Source organism: Papaver somniferum, chromosome 6 (assembly GCF_003573695.1).
Source record: "Papaver somniferum cultivar HN1 chromosome 6, ASM357369v1, whole genome shotgun sequence".
In the NCBI taxonomy this organism is placed as follows: Eukaryota; Viridiplantae; Streptophyta; class Magnoliopsida; order Ranunculales; family Papaveraceae; genus Papaver; species Papaver somniferum.
The window spans coordinates 84,634,487-84,651,430 of record NC_039363.1 but is presented as its reverse complement, the minus strand read 5'-3'; positions in this window follow the sequence as shown (position 1 = coordinate 84,651,430).

Genomic DNA, 16,944 nt, shown 5'->3' with positions numbered 1-16,944 from the left:
ATATCGGATTTTCGTGATCTACCCATGTTTCTTCATCCTCAGAAAATTTCCAATCTTTAGCAAAGAAGATTTCGGCTTTTGAGCACGTTTAAAGGCCGAAATTGACGAAACATTAAACTTCCTGAAATGTTTCAGCTGGTATGTAGTGCAATTTTTTGGCCACATCTTTTTGCTCGTTTCTCCAATTGCTAAGAATTTTGGATATGTTGTAGAGGACATCCATTCAAAGAGAATGGTATATGACCCATCCCTAGATTCTTCACCAATTTCTCCCAGCTCGCTTCTTTGTGCGTGACAATGTAAAACCATCTCAGGCGAGCTTGTTGTAAAACACTCATGTTGTGTCTTTAGACCATTCACTTGTGTCTGTAACAGTTGGTGAAGGATTTTAATGTCATTGATTTATTTGAGATCATGACCCCTTGATTGATACATGAGCATGGTGCTTGCAGTGCCATCTTGTTTCTGTCAGTCGTAGAAACATCACTTCTGAAACCCTGGTCACGGGACCATAACTGAGGTTGCTCTCAAGAGGGGGTGATGAAATGACCATGGTTGCATGTCCTGGTGGTAGCATTTCTTTTATGATGAATGATTAGCACATGAGAGTCTTGGTGTCACATGTCTCGGACTGTGAAACTGATCATCATGATCAGTGGACTGTCAGTCCCCAGTATATTGTTAAATCTCTCCTTTTCGTTTTCTCTTCTTCTGGCAAGACTTGGATAGAGGACCCAAGTAGAAAAATTGATGTAAAGACCTAGGTGGTCGAAGTTGAAGGTACCTTGATGAAGGACTTAGTGGAAATACCTGGTGGACACCGAGCGACTGTGGAAGTTATGAATCTCGTCCAAGAATTGCTACCTGCATGTTGTATGCTCTGGAAGCTGTAGGAACCCCATACGACGTCGGAATTCGATGCTTGACCCCAACTTTTGAATATAAGAGACTGAGTTATCACATGAGAAAAGAATCACTCAATTTGGAGTTGTAGAGGTCATCCAACGAAGCGTGCACATTTGTAATTTATAATCCCGTACAAATTTTTCAGATTTCATAGACCTGACGGTAAAGGCCATATCTTTCAGCTCGTATGTCCGATTGATGCGCCATTTTGGTATGTTGTAGAAGAAACATAGAAGAACATCTTTTATTGAGTAAGTATTGTCCCATTCCTCACTAATTGGTAAGTTTTTGTGAACCCATGGGCTGAAGTATGTTGTATCTCATTTGTAGAGGTGATGAGAACTTCTTGTAGAAGACTTGGGATTGTGCCCGCCTGTTGTGCAAGCTTTGGAAAGACTTTCATGTGAACATATTTTATGTCTACACACCTTGATATGAATCATTAGTTCTTGGAGAAGTCTGATCCATCGAGTAACACTTCAGAGAACGGATAGTTGATGAAGCTTGTCATGAGGATGTTGCCCCTGAGACCGTCGTTGATGCTGGATCATGATAGAATTTTCTCCAGAAATGCTTGTTGATGTCGATACTATGGTAGGAGTTGTTCCAGAGACCGAAAAGGCTAGATCCATGATTATCGACATAGTCTTTACTACTTCATCCATTAAGCCTTTACATTCACGAACTAATTGATGAGTTGAGCGTTCCTAAGATGAGGGTGTAGGGTTTAACCCAAATTCTCCCGAACCTTTACTGTGAAGTGCCTTGTCAAGGAATCGATGTTGTTGCGGTAGATAGCAGCGGCAGTTCCATTCTGGATGTGATCGGTGAGGAGAGGAAGTTCCTCAGTCGTGCAGGGGCTTGCGATGTAGAGAGAACCGTTGATGAAGTTTCATGGAATCACGTCAGGTCGCAATAACTTGTTATGTGGATAACATTTATTGAAATAGAATTGATTTCTCTAATAAGATCAAGTCACCGGTGTATGTTGAAGGAGTTTGTGTCATCGATGGATGAATGATGTTTCATCTGCTTCAGAAATCTTACCATGGGATAATGAAGACTTATCGATTGTAGTTCAGTTGCACTTTGATCGTGCTATTGTTGAACCAGTGTGTCATCATCGAGATATTTCAGTTGAAGCCAGAAATACTGTGACTCCAGATGTACTCTTTGATTGGGAGTTGAACTTGGAGAATGCTGAAAGACTTGGCTTCAACATGAAGTGGCTTCGTAAGAAAATAGATGCAATCAAGAACTCGTGTGAGAATAACATACCCTTTCCCAATGATGCTGTAATGGAGAAGGAGGAAAAGATTGCTAAGCTGACTGAGGCGATGAACCTGGAGAAGGCGGCTTTATCTTGAAGGATACAAAGGAGCAGAAGTCTTTCTTTGGTGACTTTCTTTGATCTCTTTTCATAATCTCTTGAACTTCTGAACTTCTGAGATATGTGAGGTTTTATTTTGGTTTTGGATTGATAGATGATTGAGGATTTTATTTTGTATTTGATAGAGATTTTGTTTTAGTAAAATGAATTGAATTCTGATAAATTGCTGAATTCAAATACTGAATGCAAGTATTGCAAACGTTTTGGAGAAATTGAAATTTAGTGAAAGAAAATCCTAAATGCCAAATCCCAGGCGTCATGAATGCTCAAACGCCCATTACCTCAAATGCCCAATAATTTCAGGCGTCAAATGCCTTAAGCCAATTCCCGTGGATCACTGGCAGGGTCCTGCCATATTTTTTGATCAATTTATAGTATCCTCCAGTTATGGATCTTGCAACCATGAACGGTCCTTCCCAATTGGAGCTCTTTGCATAATGAAGATCACGCTTAGTTTCCTTAAGAAATAAATCTCCTTCCTTGAATTTTTTAGGCTTGGTCGTCCGCGCCTTGAATATCTTATGCTGATTCGGAATTTCTCGTGTGATGGAATTCCATGGTTGCGGCACATATGGACACTCGTGCAGAGGGGAGTATCCAGCGTACTGTCTGTCATGCTTAGCCATGTCTTTAGCAATAAATCTTTTAAGAGAATGCTCAGTTTGAAGAAACTATGTGTTCAACCATTTGGTGTAATATTGTCGTGGTGAAGCTATCCACTAGTAGCTCTTTGCGACGGCTAAGTTGTTAGTGGGAAGAAGTCCTCGAACCAGAGCAACATAATTAAACATTGTAGTATATGCGCATGAATAGGAATCAGACTTTCCTGAATACAGAACTTTTTGATGAAAGAGTGTGCACTTTCTCCAGGTTTCTGTGTTAATTCCACCAAGGCTTTAACTTCCTCCAGATGCTCGAATGATGGAGTATTTTCCATTTCTTCTGAGTCGGAGCTTTCTTCAATCGAAGGCATTAGAGTCACTTTTCCGATGTGAATCTAAGGTCATCCAAGAATCATGTCATATCCGGGATCTTCCCGGATTATATAAAACTTGGCCTCAGTGCGGACCGAATTTTCTCTGTTCTTGAGAGTGATGTGGTTGTATGCATCTCTGAGTGTCCCTTCGTGATCTCTGATTGACATGGGAGCATGTGTATCCTCTTTTCGAGTAATGCCAGGGGATCTGAGAGTTTTCAAAGGAATGATATTGATGGCAGTGCCAACATCAACAAATGTTCTCTTGAATTCGTTTCCTTTAATATGCACTGTGGTGAGCAGTCCCCAGTCATACATTTCCTTGTCAGTGGAAGGAGGTTCAGGAGGTACTTCTGGAATCGGTAGACGTTTCCCAGACACTATATGGTTCAGATCCATGAACATGTCTCCCCTTCGCGCCTTCGACAGATAGAGCAATTCGCAGACATGTTCGATCGAAGACTGAACTGCTTGTTTGACTAGTTGTTCAGAGATGGAGAAAGTCCTGACTAGGAGAGGATCTCTGTGTACTCCTTAAGTTCCCAAATTAATCTCTCCATATCCAACCTTTTTTCTGAATATGCGCTTTAAGACTATGCAGTCACTTGTGGGATGATTAACGAACCTGTGGAAGCGGCAGTAACGAGGACTTTCCATGTCTTCTTCAGTTGGTTCTTTCTTAACATATGGCAACTTGATAGAACCAACTTGGATCCAAGCATCCAGGAGTTAGATCACCTCTTCAATGGAAAGGGAAAAGTCAGGTGTGTCTTAATCAGGAGCCACTGTGCGTTGGTCAGGGGATTGTGCATCTTGCTTATCTTTCCTTTGTGCTTTTGAAGGAGCTGAGGTATGCTTGCGCGGTGGTTCGGATTTTCGTTTCCTCCCTTCTGCGACAGCGTTTGTGGAAGGCTGGAGGTTGTACTGCTTGTTGATCAGACGTCTGCTACTTCGAGCGTCTTGCGGTTCTTCAGCCTTTATAGATTTTGTTCTTTCTAGTAAAGCGGGTGAATTAGTTGTCGATCTCTTCGCCGCTTCATGAAGCTCTAAGAAGGTATGGAAACAAAGATTTTCCAACAAAGATATGTAGACCGGGATCATGCCATTGATACACATGTCTACAAGTTGTTGCTCCGTGAAGTTTGGATCATGACAGTCCAGGGCCTGGACTCTGAATATTTTCACGTAGTCATTGGGATGTTCATTATTCCTCCGAAACATTCTTACAAGATCAGAGAGAGTAAGTTGCTCTGAAACAAAGAAGTACTTTCTGCAGAAGGCGCTAATCATTTCTCCCCAATTGTTGATAGTTCCTGGTGCGATGTTGTTGTACCAGGTGTATGCCCTGCCTTTCAAGGATTTTGAAAATTCCTTGAGGCGAACAACATGGTTATGCTCATGTTCACCCAAGGCTTCCAGGAACCGAAAACATGCTCCCGAGCATTGCCTGTTCCGTCATATAAAATGAAGGTTGGAGAGGTATAACCTTTTGGAATAGGAATCCTTTGCGTAGCAGCAGGGTATGGAGGCTGGTGACGATGGATATGTGACGTCTTGTCTTTTCCATGGTTCTCCAAGAGGCGTTCCAAATCTTCTCGAATAATGAAATTTGATGATTCCTTCGCTGATGGACCTGCAGCTTTGCGGACTTCGATATCATCCACTGTATGAATTGGAACTACTTCAGGATCAGCATCTGAGGATGTTTCCTTTTCTTTTCCTTTTCCTTGAGTCTTCTCTGACATCTTGTCAGTGAGAGTCTTGAGATAATTGAATAGATCCTTCTGTTTTTCAGCCATGTCAGTTTGATTCTTTGTAAGAGTTCCTTGCACCTTGATGAGATCATCCATGGTAGGTGGTGGATTTCCCCTGACTTCTTCAAGGTGCCGTACGAACAGGGGATGACCTTCCATGTTAGCGTGAGGAGGAATAACATCACCACCGTCAGTGTTAGAGGCCGAAATGGTTTCCAGGATATCCTCATTGTTATTGTTGCTAGTTCTAGCGTCGTTTGTGTTGGAACCTATAACTAACCCAGAGCTAAGACCATCCATCTTTGTGAATACTGAGATTGCAACCGAGAGAACGATCTCCTACTGTGGTCGCCAATCTGTAGATGGGGACAAGAGATTTGCTGGTTTTTACGGAATTGAGGAGATGATCGTGCTGAGACTCCTTGAACCGAGCAAATTCTCAACCTCACACAGATGCACTGCAAGAAGGGAGTCCTTTAAGTTAGAGAGATCAATCTGTAGGAATAAAATCACCACTGTCAGTGTTAGAGGCCGAAATGGTTTCCAGGATATCCTCATTGTTATTGTTTTTAGTGCTAGCGTCGTTTGTGTTGGAACCTGTAACTAACCCAGACCTAAGACCAGCCATCTTTGTGAATATTGAGATTGCAACCGAGAGAACGATCTCCCACTGTGGTCGCCAATCTGTAGATGGGGAAAAACGATTTGCTGATTTTTACGGAATTGAGGAGATGATCGTGCTGGGACTCTTTGAACCGAGCAAATGCTCAACCTCACACAGATGCACTGCAAAAACAGAGTGCTTTAAGTTCGAGAGATCAATCTGTAGGACTCTGGCCTAAACCAAGACAATAGTCGTTCCAGAGTCAATCCGGTTACAAGAGAGGATGGGTTGATCTGTAAGAGGGAAGCTGAGAAATGTGTGAGATCAATGGTGATCGAGATTGTAGGTATGTTGTGTATTCTGCGTAATAAAGTTATGAATGATTGAATTTACTCAGTTAAGAGTGATTGCTCAGACGATGAGTTCGTGTAGACGAAAGATTATCTGTATGAACTTGTCGAGAACTTCTTGTCTGTTTCAATCATGATTAAGAGGCCTTTTATATTTATGAATTGAAAACACCATGATCCCATGAAGTGTGACAGTTGCTGGAGTCAAAGAGTGGGGAAGTGGAAAATCGTGAAACCAGTTGCTCATCGTGCGGAGACTTGGTTAACTTTCCACCAACTACTTTTCTAACTCCTACAACTGATTGCACGAATTGCTCACATTCCCATCGTGTGTATGAACATACGTGCCGTAGACCGCCATACCAAAACCTTAGTTAATATCCCCCCATGTGACACGATTGATATCTCATGAATGTGGAGTCTGCAAGACAGACATGTATTTAGTTAGTCAGTTGCTGACTTTATGGGACTATGAGTCCTTATATTGCTGAGTTGAACATAATTTTCAAATGTTCTGAGACTCATGAATCGAACATATCTGTTGAGGCAGAAAATATCATTGTCGAATAAATTTTGATAACCTGAGCAAACTGTGTTGCTGAATCGTTGAATATTGATAGTTGAACCAATATTCCTTAGTCTGAGCAAATATTTCTAGTATGAGCAAATATTTCTCATCTAAGAAAATGTTGCTCATCTGATGAATTATTGAACATTGATAGTTGAACCAACATTCTTCGGCGTGGACAAATATTGTCCATTTGAGCGAATGTTGCTCATTTGATGAATTGTTGAATATTAATAATTGAACCAATATTCTTTGGTGTGAGCAGATTTTGCTCATTTGAACAAATTTTGCTCGTCTGAGCAAATGTTAATTTAAGATGCTGGCATCTGAGCCGAGCATAATTATTAAAATGTTGACCACGAGATCAACGTAAAATTGTTAATGTTTGAATCTGCTCAGAATTATGTTTTTTGCAGAGCTCAGGATTCGAAACCCTAATTTTGATCAATTGCTGAATTGATGATTAATTGATGATTTATTGAAAACCGTTCATGATATGAAGGAGGGACCGACTACATGGGATGATGAATCGATCGTGTAGCTCCCAGATGCTCAAGTGAGCAAAATACCAAAGTCTCGGAAGACCAGTTGGTGAAAGGATGATTAAATGCTGGTTTAATCATTTATTAAAATAATGCTCGTGTGAGCGTTAGGTAGTAAAACCTGATCATGGGACCAACTGATGGTCGTTTGAGCAAACTCCAAGTTGTTTGGGAAGAGTTTGGACCCAATATGAGGAATTGAGCAAATTAGGTCAAAATTGTTAAAACACGTGGAACTGGCTCTTTGCAAGCCTCAGGGACAGCCTTGGTCGGTCAAGGAGACATGCCCGTGTCACCATAATGTCCGTGTCTCAGTCCTGAGAGTTTCGATATTTTCTGATGCGCGTTTGAGCAATATTTTGAGAAAATATGAAGGATTCAGGGTTTTGCTGAAACTGGGTAATCTTCATGAGATGATGAAAAATAATTAATAAAATAGGAAATTGCAAGGTGTAGGACCGGCCACGGCTAGGGCATGACCGTCCAGCTAGCAAGCTCGATTCTGCATCACATTTCCCAATTTTATGTATTTTCCCTGATGTGAGGGAAATATCATGAAACTGAGGAATTTCATGAAGTTAAGGAATTTCCATGATATTATGGAAATAATAATAGTAAAATACGGAGTCATGAAGTGTGGGACCGGCCATGGCCAAGGCATGGTCGGCCGGCCAAAGAGCCCGTCCCAAGGCACTTTTCCCAATTTTATAATATTTTTCAGTATTTTGGGGAAATATCATAAAATCAAGAGGTTTGTTGAAACCAAGGAATTTGTTAAAATCAGGGAGTTTCCATGAGATGAGGGAAACATAAAAAATAATAAAAAAAAAATAATGGCCGTGTGGGACCGGCTAAGGCCTGGTCCCACGAGTTTCCCTAATTTTACATTTTTTCATGGAAAATTTCACGAATTCAAGGAATTTTCGTGGGATGAGGGAAATAATAATAAAATAATAAGGAGTCATGAGGTGTGGGACCGGCTATGGCTAGCGCATGGCCGTCTGGCTAGTGAGCCCGGTCCCACGACATCTTTCCTAATTTATTATTATTTCTTTGATACGAGGAAACACCATGAGACTGGGGAGTTTCTTTGAGACGAAGGAGATTTGCTCAAATGAAGGGATTTTCATGAGATCAGGGAAAAGAATAAAAATATGATAAAATATAAAATTGGGCGTGAGATTAGCCACGGCACGACCGGCCGGTGGGCCCAGTCCCCCAGCGCCTCGATTGATATTTTATTATTTATTATTTTCTTCATATTTTGCATAGGTTCATCGTTCCTTCGTGTTTTGGAATGCTCGTTTGTGCATTCAGGTGCTCGTTTGTGCATTATTGCGGAGTACACTTGCACCATTTTGGTCGGGCTTACTCGATAGCTGCTCAGATTCCCGTACGTTGAATACTTATTACTAACCCATGGAATTCTGCTGGGAAGAGCCATGAATTGAAGTAATGAAATATTACGAAGAACGTAGAATATTTTCTAGAGACTCAGTTAATGAATCTAATGACTAGAAATAATTAATTGATGGCTCTATACTAGCACGCCGTCTAGGAGCATTAATTATTTGAGAATTGAGCGATATGAGCTAGTTGAAGCATCATATTTATTACGTCTAGTCAGGGAAAACGTTGTTGCATCCTGAAGACTTTGTCGATCTATACTAGCAGGAAAGCTGTCTAGGAACCGTCCAATCATTAAGATTCTATACACATGTCTTTTATATAGTCAGGGAAAACATTGTTACATCCTGAAGACGTTATCGCTCTATACTAGCAGGCAAGCTGTCTAGGAGCCGTCCAATCGTTCGATTCTATATAAAAGTGATTATTGAAATTGCTCAGTATTCATGAAATATGTTGTTGCCTCAGCTGAGAGACTGCATATTCATGTATGCTTTGAGAGAAGTATACTCAGTTAGAGACTCTTATGGCATGAGCTTTCATGCTTCGATAAGAGACATGAGCCTCAATAGTCATCTAATTGGTGGATCAGGAATATGTAAGATTATGGTTTTATGATTTTAGCCTTTATTGAAAATACACCATCTACACACAGTTAGATGAAAACCTGATTTAAGATTCAAGTTAAGTTTGCTTAAAACCAAAGCAATATCTCTCCATCGTTAGATGGTCTCAGCTTGTTACACATAAATGAAATATACCTTCATTTAGATATGGGTAACCGTACCTAAACGTGTATATCAAGTTGTATCAACAATAGTTATCGGGTTTACTCAGTTATTTCCGGTGAAGTTTATAACTGACGATAGGATATAATGTCATTTAAGTATTCATCAGGGCATTTTAGTAATCAAATTAGACGGTCAAGCTCAGTATAGGACCCAAACACATCAACAACATGTTCTACGAGCCAGACCCTAATTAGCCAATAAAGATGCGACCCTTTTACAAAATAACTCTTTTAATTAAATTTAGAGATAAAAAGATGATGTGGACTTAAGACCCAGGGTCATGAAGAAAGTCTAATCTTGACTTTCTCCTTTACCCCCACTTAGCCATGTCATATTTCTTTATGACATTGACCCTTGCGTTGGAGATAAAACTTTGGGTGGAAAAAATCTTAAATTCTAAGTGTCATGCTACTTTAAGACCTTGACCCCTTGCATTGAGCATCTCCAATATATTTTAAAACTGCGTAATGTCAGTCTTTGACTTTAGAAGAGACAAGGTCTTATTGGATTTCAAGACCAAAAACGAATCATGTAAGCATTTTTATTTAGAGATGCGTAACTACCGTGTGTTTCACGAGAATTAACTGAAACATGTAATGATTTCGTGTTAGACATGACAAAAAAAATTGAAAAATACGAAATTGATCGAAAAGAAATATCGTAAAAAATCTCTAGTGAAATAGGTAGATGAACCTATTTTTCAAAATCAAATATGTTGTAATCGCTCCGTAAACTACTATTAGATTTCTCATGTTTATTGGCGAACTAAACCTCTTCTCAAGGGAGAAACATTGTAAAACAAAAAACAAAAATAAGACCCCGGATATTATAAAATAATCAAAAAGTATGAGAAGGAAGGGAGAAAATTCTTCGACGAAGTAAACAATCGTTGCATGTTTTTCTTCGGGTTCCAAAATTCATTCCTTATTTCTAGGAAACCGACTCTAGAAAACTGGATTCAACATTATTTTTTCTATGGAAAAGAGGAGGAACTCATTTAACAAACAAAAAAATAGACAGTAGGAGCACTTCAAGCTACACACTAACCTTGGGTGCTAGTATTATTCTTCTATTGACTCAAGACCTAAAATAATACACTAGGAGGGACCTCCCACCACAGTAATACTGATTCTAGCACATTTGGAAATCTTATTAGCTGCCTAGTTATAATACCTTTTTTGGAAGCAAAAAACATAACACAAGGACAAACTACTATGCGAAGACTCACACTCCCTAAATATAACACTTTCTTCTTGTAGACTGTTAGGAACATCACCCTTGACACCCTTAACTACCTTAAGTTACACCTTTTATAGTAACTTGAGATAACTCCAAATATTTTACCTGGATACCTAAGTTGAAGGCTCTAATGCCTAGTCTAACACCTTGTTTCTATGTTTGTTTGAATTTAATTCTTGCTAAATATTGTTTGTCTTTTATTTTTTTGATATCTGATTCGAGGCCTGATTTGGCTCATACATCTAAGTCAAAAGTAGTTGAGTTAGACATAATTTACGGCTGACCTTTTTTTTGTCATATATCTAACTGGATTTTATAAAACATATATGATTTAGAATTAAATAATTTCTTAGCCGATGCAATGAGCCAGTTTCAGATATAATGAATCTTGTTCATACCAGCCAGTTGAGTAAGAGCCAAAAAACTTGTAAGATAAAACATTCTTCATGAACAACTAAATTGATGATACATATAAAATCAAGATGGATCCATTGACAACTCCTCCTTTTGACAAAATTTAACAAGAGGCGCATTCTTTGATCAAATCTCCACCATCATTTAGGTAAAGAAATACAAAAGATGAGTTCGTTTTTGTAGTTGATGCTTTTCTTTTATTTTATGTTCTGAAAGTTATTATGGATACTCTTTTTCCAAAATCAACATGGTTCCTCTCCTTGTGTGGTATGAATGAAATTTACATAAAAGTATGATTTTTTGTATCTTTCTCATTTATCTCTTACCTAGTTTCACCAATTTTTCAATTTTTAAAAAGATTACTTGTTGCGTCGTAAAAAAAAAGGAATGGATCATGCTCTAGTTTCAGAAATGATACAGTGTGGAAGCAATCTCGTTATGCTATTTATTTATGCATTTGGAGATCTTCTGACCAGGCCACCTCGTCATTAGTAATTTGATTTCTAAACCTAAATTCCAAATTGTATGCATCTTCGAAAAATATGTCTACTAATTGTGAGCACTAGAAATATATTTTAACTTTTTAAAATTATGTTCTTATTCCAAATAATCACACTGGACTATTGGAGTAAAATAGTTTTACGGGTTCTTTTTTTTTTATGAACAATCAGATCACATTTTATTCAATCCAAAAAGGTGAATACATGATTGTTTACAAGAGAAAGAACATCAAAATACAAGAAAATTACAAGACCTTGAAAGCAATTGCGCTTTGTGTGGTGGAGGGGAGGAATCACAAGACCATCTCTTCCTGCATTGTAAAATATCCTATAAGATTTGGTGTAATGTAACACCAAGTTCAGGTTGGAGCTGGGTGTTACCTGGATCAATGGAGACTTTGGCAGTAACTTGGAATTCACATCAATTCTCCATGTCAGGTAATTACATATTGAAATTAATCTCTGCAGCAGTTGTTAACTCGATTTGGAAAGAACGAAATTGTAGAAGATTTGAGGAGAACTATCTCTTCAAAACTGATGATGATCTTATCTATGAGGTCAAATATTCGATTCTGTTGTGGGCAGCGGCTGCGAATAACAGAGTTCACTTGAACTTCTCAAATTTTGTGTTGTCTAATTGGGAAACAATCTTCATGTAATCTCTATTTTTCTGCTTTCTTTTTTCATAGTTTCATCAACCTCTGGTAGAACTACTTGTACATTCCCTACTTCTTTTTATAAAACTTCCTTTTCGATCAAAAAAAATACAAGAAAATTAAAACCCAAATACAAATAAAGATACCAATTACATGTAATTCGCGAAGAGAAAGAGAAAAATACCGCAAAGGTACCCAATTTTTGTATGAAAAGTATAGAGAAAATATGGTATAATCCGGAATTAATTCCGACCATTTTGAATGTTTGTCTTCTATAACAAGAGATGCTCCAAAAAGAAAGGACTGCTTAGCCCTTAATCTTGTATATATGAACGAAAGACCCGGATGCCCTAAATCCCTTTTGTTGAAGATGAACTCAAAGCGGTGCCATGTTGAATCGTCGATGTTCTCAAATCTAGAATAACAAGCCATGAATAACCAACAAAAATTGAAAAAATCATCATCAAAGTGAAGAAATAATCGCTCTCAAAGCGATGAAAAAGTCACCCAAAAAACAAAGATAAAATCACCAAAATGGTGAAGAAATGTGCCAAAAAACACCAGAAAAACAATAATCATTGCTCAGATCTGGTCCAAAAAGACCAAATTTGAGCAAGATGATAATGGTAGTTGTTAAAGTCTCAAAAAGAGAGTTTTTGGAGAGAGAAGAGATAAAGGCGTTTTTTTTTCTCATTAAATTAATTTAAACTACACGTTCTTCCATAATTTAGTTATTACTGAAGTCCATGAAATATGCCATTTATTGGTTTTCTAATTTCATTTTGCTGGGAAACTAATTTTCCAGTAACATCTACAATCCAACGTTACATATTCAGGGATGAGAAGAATTACCAAAAACGTTCCATACTCTGTCCTAGAGGTTTCTCCATGGATAATAGCAAATCTATGTCCTTTAGGCTTCCAAGCAAAAGCCAAAATCTTAGTTCTCCAGCTCGAGAAACCTCAACAGGAGTGTCTATTTCTTTGAGTCGAAAAAGCTCAAAATCAGTATACGTGCATCTCTTGTTTTGGTAACAACTGTCAACCTAAACCATGAGGTATTCTCTATTTCTTTGCCAATACATTTTGCAATCACTGAAGATGTAGGGGCAGAATGTCGCACAAACACATTTGTTAGTGTGAGAGATTCATTTATTTCCTTAGTGTGCGAGAACGTAGCATGGGCGCGAGACATATTAGTTGTACCCACTACATCTTTGCTGTCATCCACTATGTAAACACTATATAAAGAGAAAGGCAGGAGAGAGAAAAGAGAGACATATTTTGGGAGAGACACGTTTTGTAAAGAGAGAATTTACTTTCTTTATCATCTTCTTCCCCAAAAACTAGATCTAGAGAGCTCCAAATACTCATTAATGGAGTCTCAATGTAATCCAAATGTAATTTCAAAAGTCATAGTGAACCCTAACCCCGTGGATGTAGATCACATTGATCGAACCACGTAAATCTTGTGTCTTATTTTACATTTCCATCATTTTTATCTTCATTTTCATGTTAAATAAGTTTAGATCTAGAAATTGTTAAAGGGGTGTTAGTTGTGAGATTTCCTGTAACTACATTTTAGCGCTAGAAACAGGGAGGAGTAAAGGATTTTATCCTACCTGCAATAAATCTTACCAGATCTACAAAATTCAGAAGAAAAAAAACCAAAGTTCTGGGGAGAAAATGGAAGTTTCAGTTGAAGATTTTCATGTTCAGGAGAAAAAACAAGAGGCAAACCTTTGAAGGAAACAAAGGAATGCGAAGATAAAGATAAGAGGCAGAAGCTGTGGTTTCTGTCACAAACAGAAACTCGCACAGATGGTTCAAGGTTGAGCGAAGAAACAATAGGTCATGGGTTCGAGTTCGCACAAATACATATTTTTCATTTTCTTCTCATTTCCAGAGGCATATAAAAGATAAGGATAAAACATAGTAGTTTCCTTCGCACAGATGTAGTCAGTACAGATGGTCACGAGCGAAGATAAGGAGTTGAGCATCCCATGTTTGAATCCCACCTTACTCATATTTTTTACTAGGGTTGCTCCCAGAGCGAATAATAGAATAAGAGAAAGATGATATACATTTATTTCGCACGAAGGTGCTTGAACAGTTGGTTGAGAGAGGAGAATCTGCATTCGTGGTCGCGTGATCGAATCCCAATACACACATATTTTTTCATCTTCGCACAGTTATCTCGCAGAGTAGAGGAGCAGTTGGTCTTTGATTACTTCGCAGAGGGTTAGCATGGTTCGCACACTTGGTCTAGTTGTTCGCATGAGAGAGTTCGCATACTTGGTTTTTGATTATTTCGCACAGAAAGAGAATCAACATAGTTGGTCAGTGCGGTACTTCGCAAGGAGCAGGTCATGGGATCTATTCTTGCCTCTCGCACATTTATTTTTGTTATGCAAAATTTATACATAATTGGCTCTCGTACAATTGGTCTTTGATTATTTTGCATGAGAGGCTTAGCACAGTTGGTATGGTGCGAGAAAATGGAAGAGGCAGGTCAAGGGTTCAACTCTCACCTCTTGCACTTCTTTTTACTGTGCGGCATTTTTACATCTCTAACTTGAAATATCAAGGGCGATGTTTTCGCACAAGAGTTCCTTAGCAACCCCAATTCGCTCGAGCCCATTGCAACCTCAACAACCTATGCGATATTTTCGCACAACTAAGATCCAATGATTAGTAAAGCAACTCATATACTTCTAACGCGAGATTGACATCAACAACAAATCACATGAAAGCTAAGTACTACTTTCCTAGAACATTTTACTTTACAGAAAATAAAAGATTTTTGATTTGGTTTATAAAACGCGATACAATCGCACAATTACAAAAAATCGAGAAAAATCTCGCAGATTTCAATTATTTAGATTTTCTCTTGAATATTTGCTTTGTTTCAAATGATATGGTATTTAGCATGGAGAGAAGTAGGAGGAAAAATAAGACCTCACAGACAGGCTAGTAAGACCTTTACAAAGGCTGCATAAGACCTCATTAGGATCATTTCCATGGAAGATATTTATCAAATGAGACGAAACAAGTCATTCAAAGGAAATCAAAACAAACAAAAACGATTTGAACTTGCACATAAATGAAAATTTATGAAAAAAGAAATGTTGACTACTAATCTACATTCTTATTTATATAACAACACAACATGAGGCAGAGAACATGGAGCAATAGTTTCACATGATTAGTTCGCGATACTTCTTATTCGCATTCAAGGACGGATACTTCTTATATTTCGAGGATTAGTACTTCTTATACTTCTTCAAGGGTACTTCATACTTCGCATACTTCAGGATGATACTTCTAATTACTTCCTAAAGCTTCGGAACTTCACAAAAGAATAGAGGCAACTACGTACTTTTCAAGAAAAGTATTCTTTCGTGCAGTTCCTTCATCAACAAAGATCAAAGACTACAACAAAAACGAGTTTTTTCTTCAAGATCTCTCTTCAAGAAATATTCAAGAAAAAAGAGGCAAAATGTAGGGCAGAATGTCGCACAAACACATTTGTTAGTGTGCGAGATTCATTTATTTCATTAGCGTGCGAGAACGTAGCATGGGCGGGAGACATATTAGTTGTACTCCACTACATCTTAGCTGTCAGCCACTACGTAAACACCATATAAAAAGAAAGGCAGGAGAGAGAAAAGAGAGACATATTTTGGGAGAGACACGTTTGTAGAGAGAGATTTTACTTTTTTTATCTTCATCCCCAAAAACTAGATCTTGAGAGCTCCAAATACTCATTAATGGAGTCTCAATGTAATCTAAATGTAATTTCAACAATCATAGTGAACCCTAACCCCGTGGATGTAGATCACATTGATCGAACCACTAAATCTTGTGTCTTATTTTACATTTCCATCATTTTTATCTTCATTTTCATGTTAAATAAGTTTAGATCCAGAAATTGTTAAAGGGGTGTTAGTTGTGGGATCTCCTGCAACTACAGAAGAGATTCTTCTGCCTGATTTCCTTTTCGCTGGGAATTTGAAAAAGACTCACATGCATATAAAAGGCATTTTAAGAACGATATAAGTAGCAACAGAGTCCTTTTTACTTTTTTGATAAGAAGAAGGCCTCTAACAAAGACTAGAGCTACGACTGCAACTAACAAGTCTAGGAGTAGTAACTCCCTTTACATCATTTTGAAATAAAAGGATAACCCATTTTTATTTTTATTTTATTAAATCTGCGGTTAATCAGCAACATAGTTCTAAAAGGATCGGAAATGCTATTTGGCTCCCTATTCTCCACCTCCCTATTCACCTCCCTATAATCTAAGCTCCACATCTATGTCAAGATTCGCATTCAGCTTCAGGTGGGGTTCACCATTTCCCTAATGTGGGGTTTATATTGTAGGGAGGAGAATAGGGAGATGGAGAATAGGGAGTTAAAAAGATAACCCATTTTTATTTTTATTTTACTAAATCTACGGTTAATTCGTATCCTACCCATATCACCCGCTGATCTGTGGGTGACTGGGATGACCCCTAATCCGCATCCGTATGTCCGTTGCACACCCTATCTGCAAGCATTTAAGAAGAAATGTGGATCATAACTAGTATTTGGACGAAGTGTCGAACTCGAGGAAGGTAACGATCTTCCGATTCTCGAACAGGCTTGAGATTGTTGGCGATCCCATATCCAATTCATGTTCACAAGATCTGCAAGTTTACGAATTCATTACTTTGAGTTCCCAATTAATTTTCAATGACACCCCGGGATCCCGGGTGAGATATTAATTGATCAATTAATTATTTTGGTACATAAATCAAGGGAAGGGTTTTGATTTCGAAACTGCTAGTAACCGTTATGAAAACTAT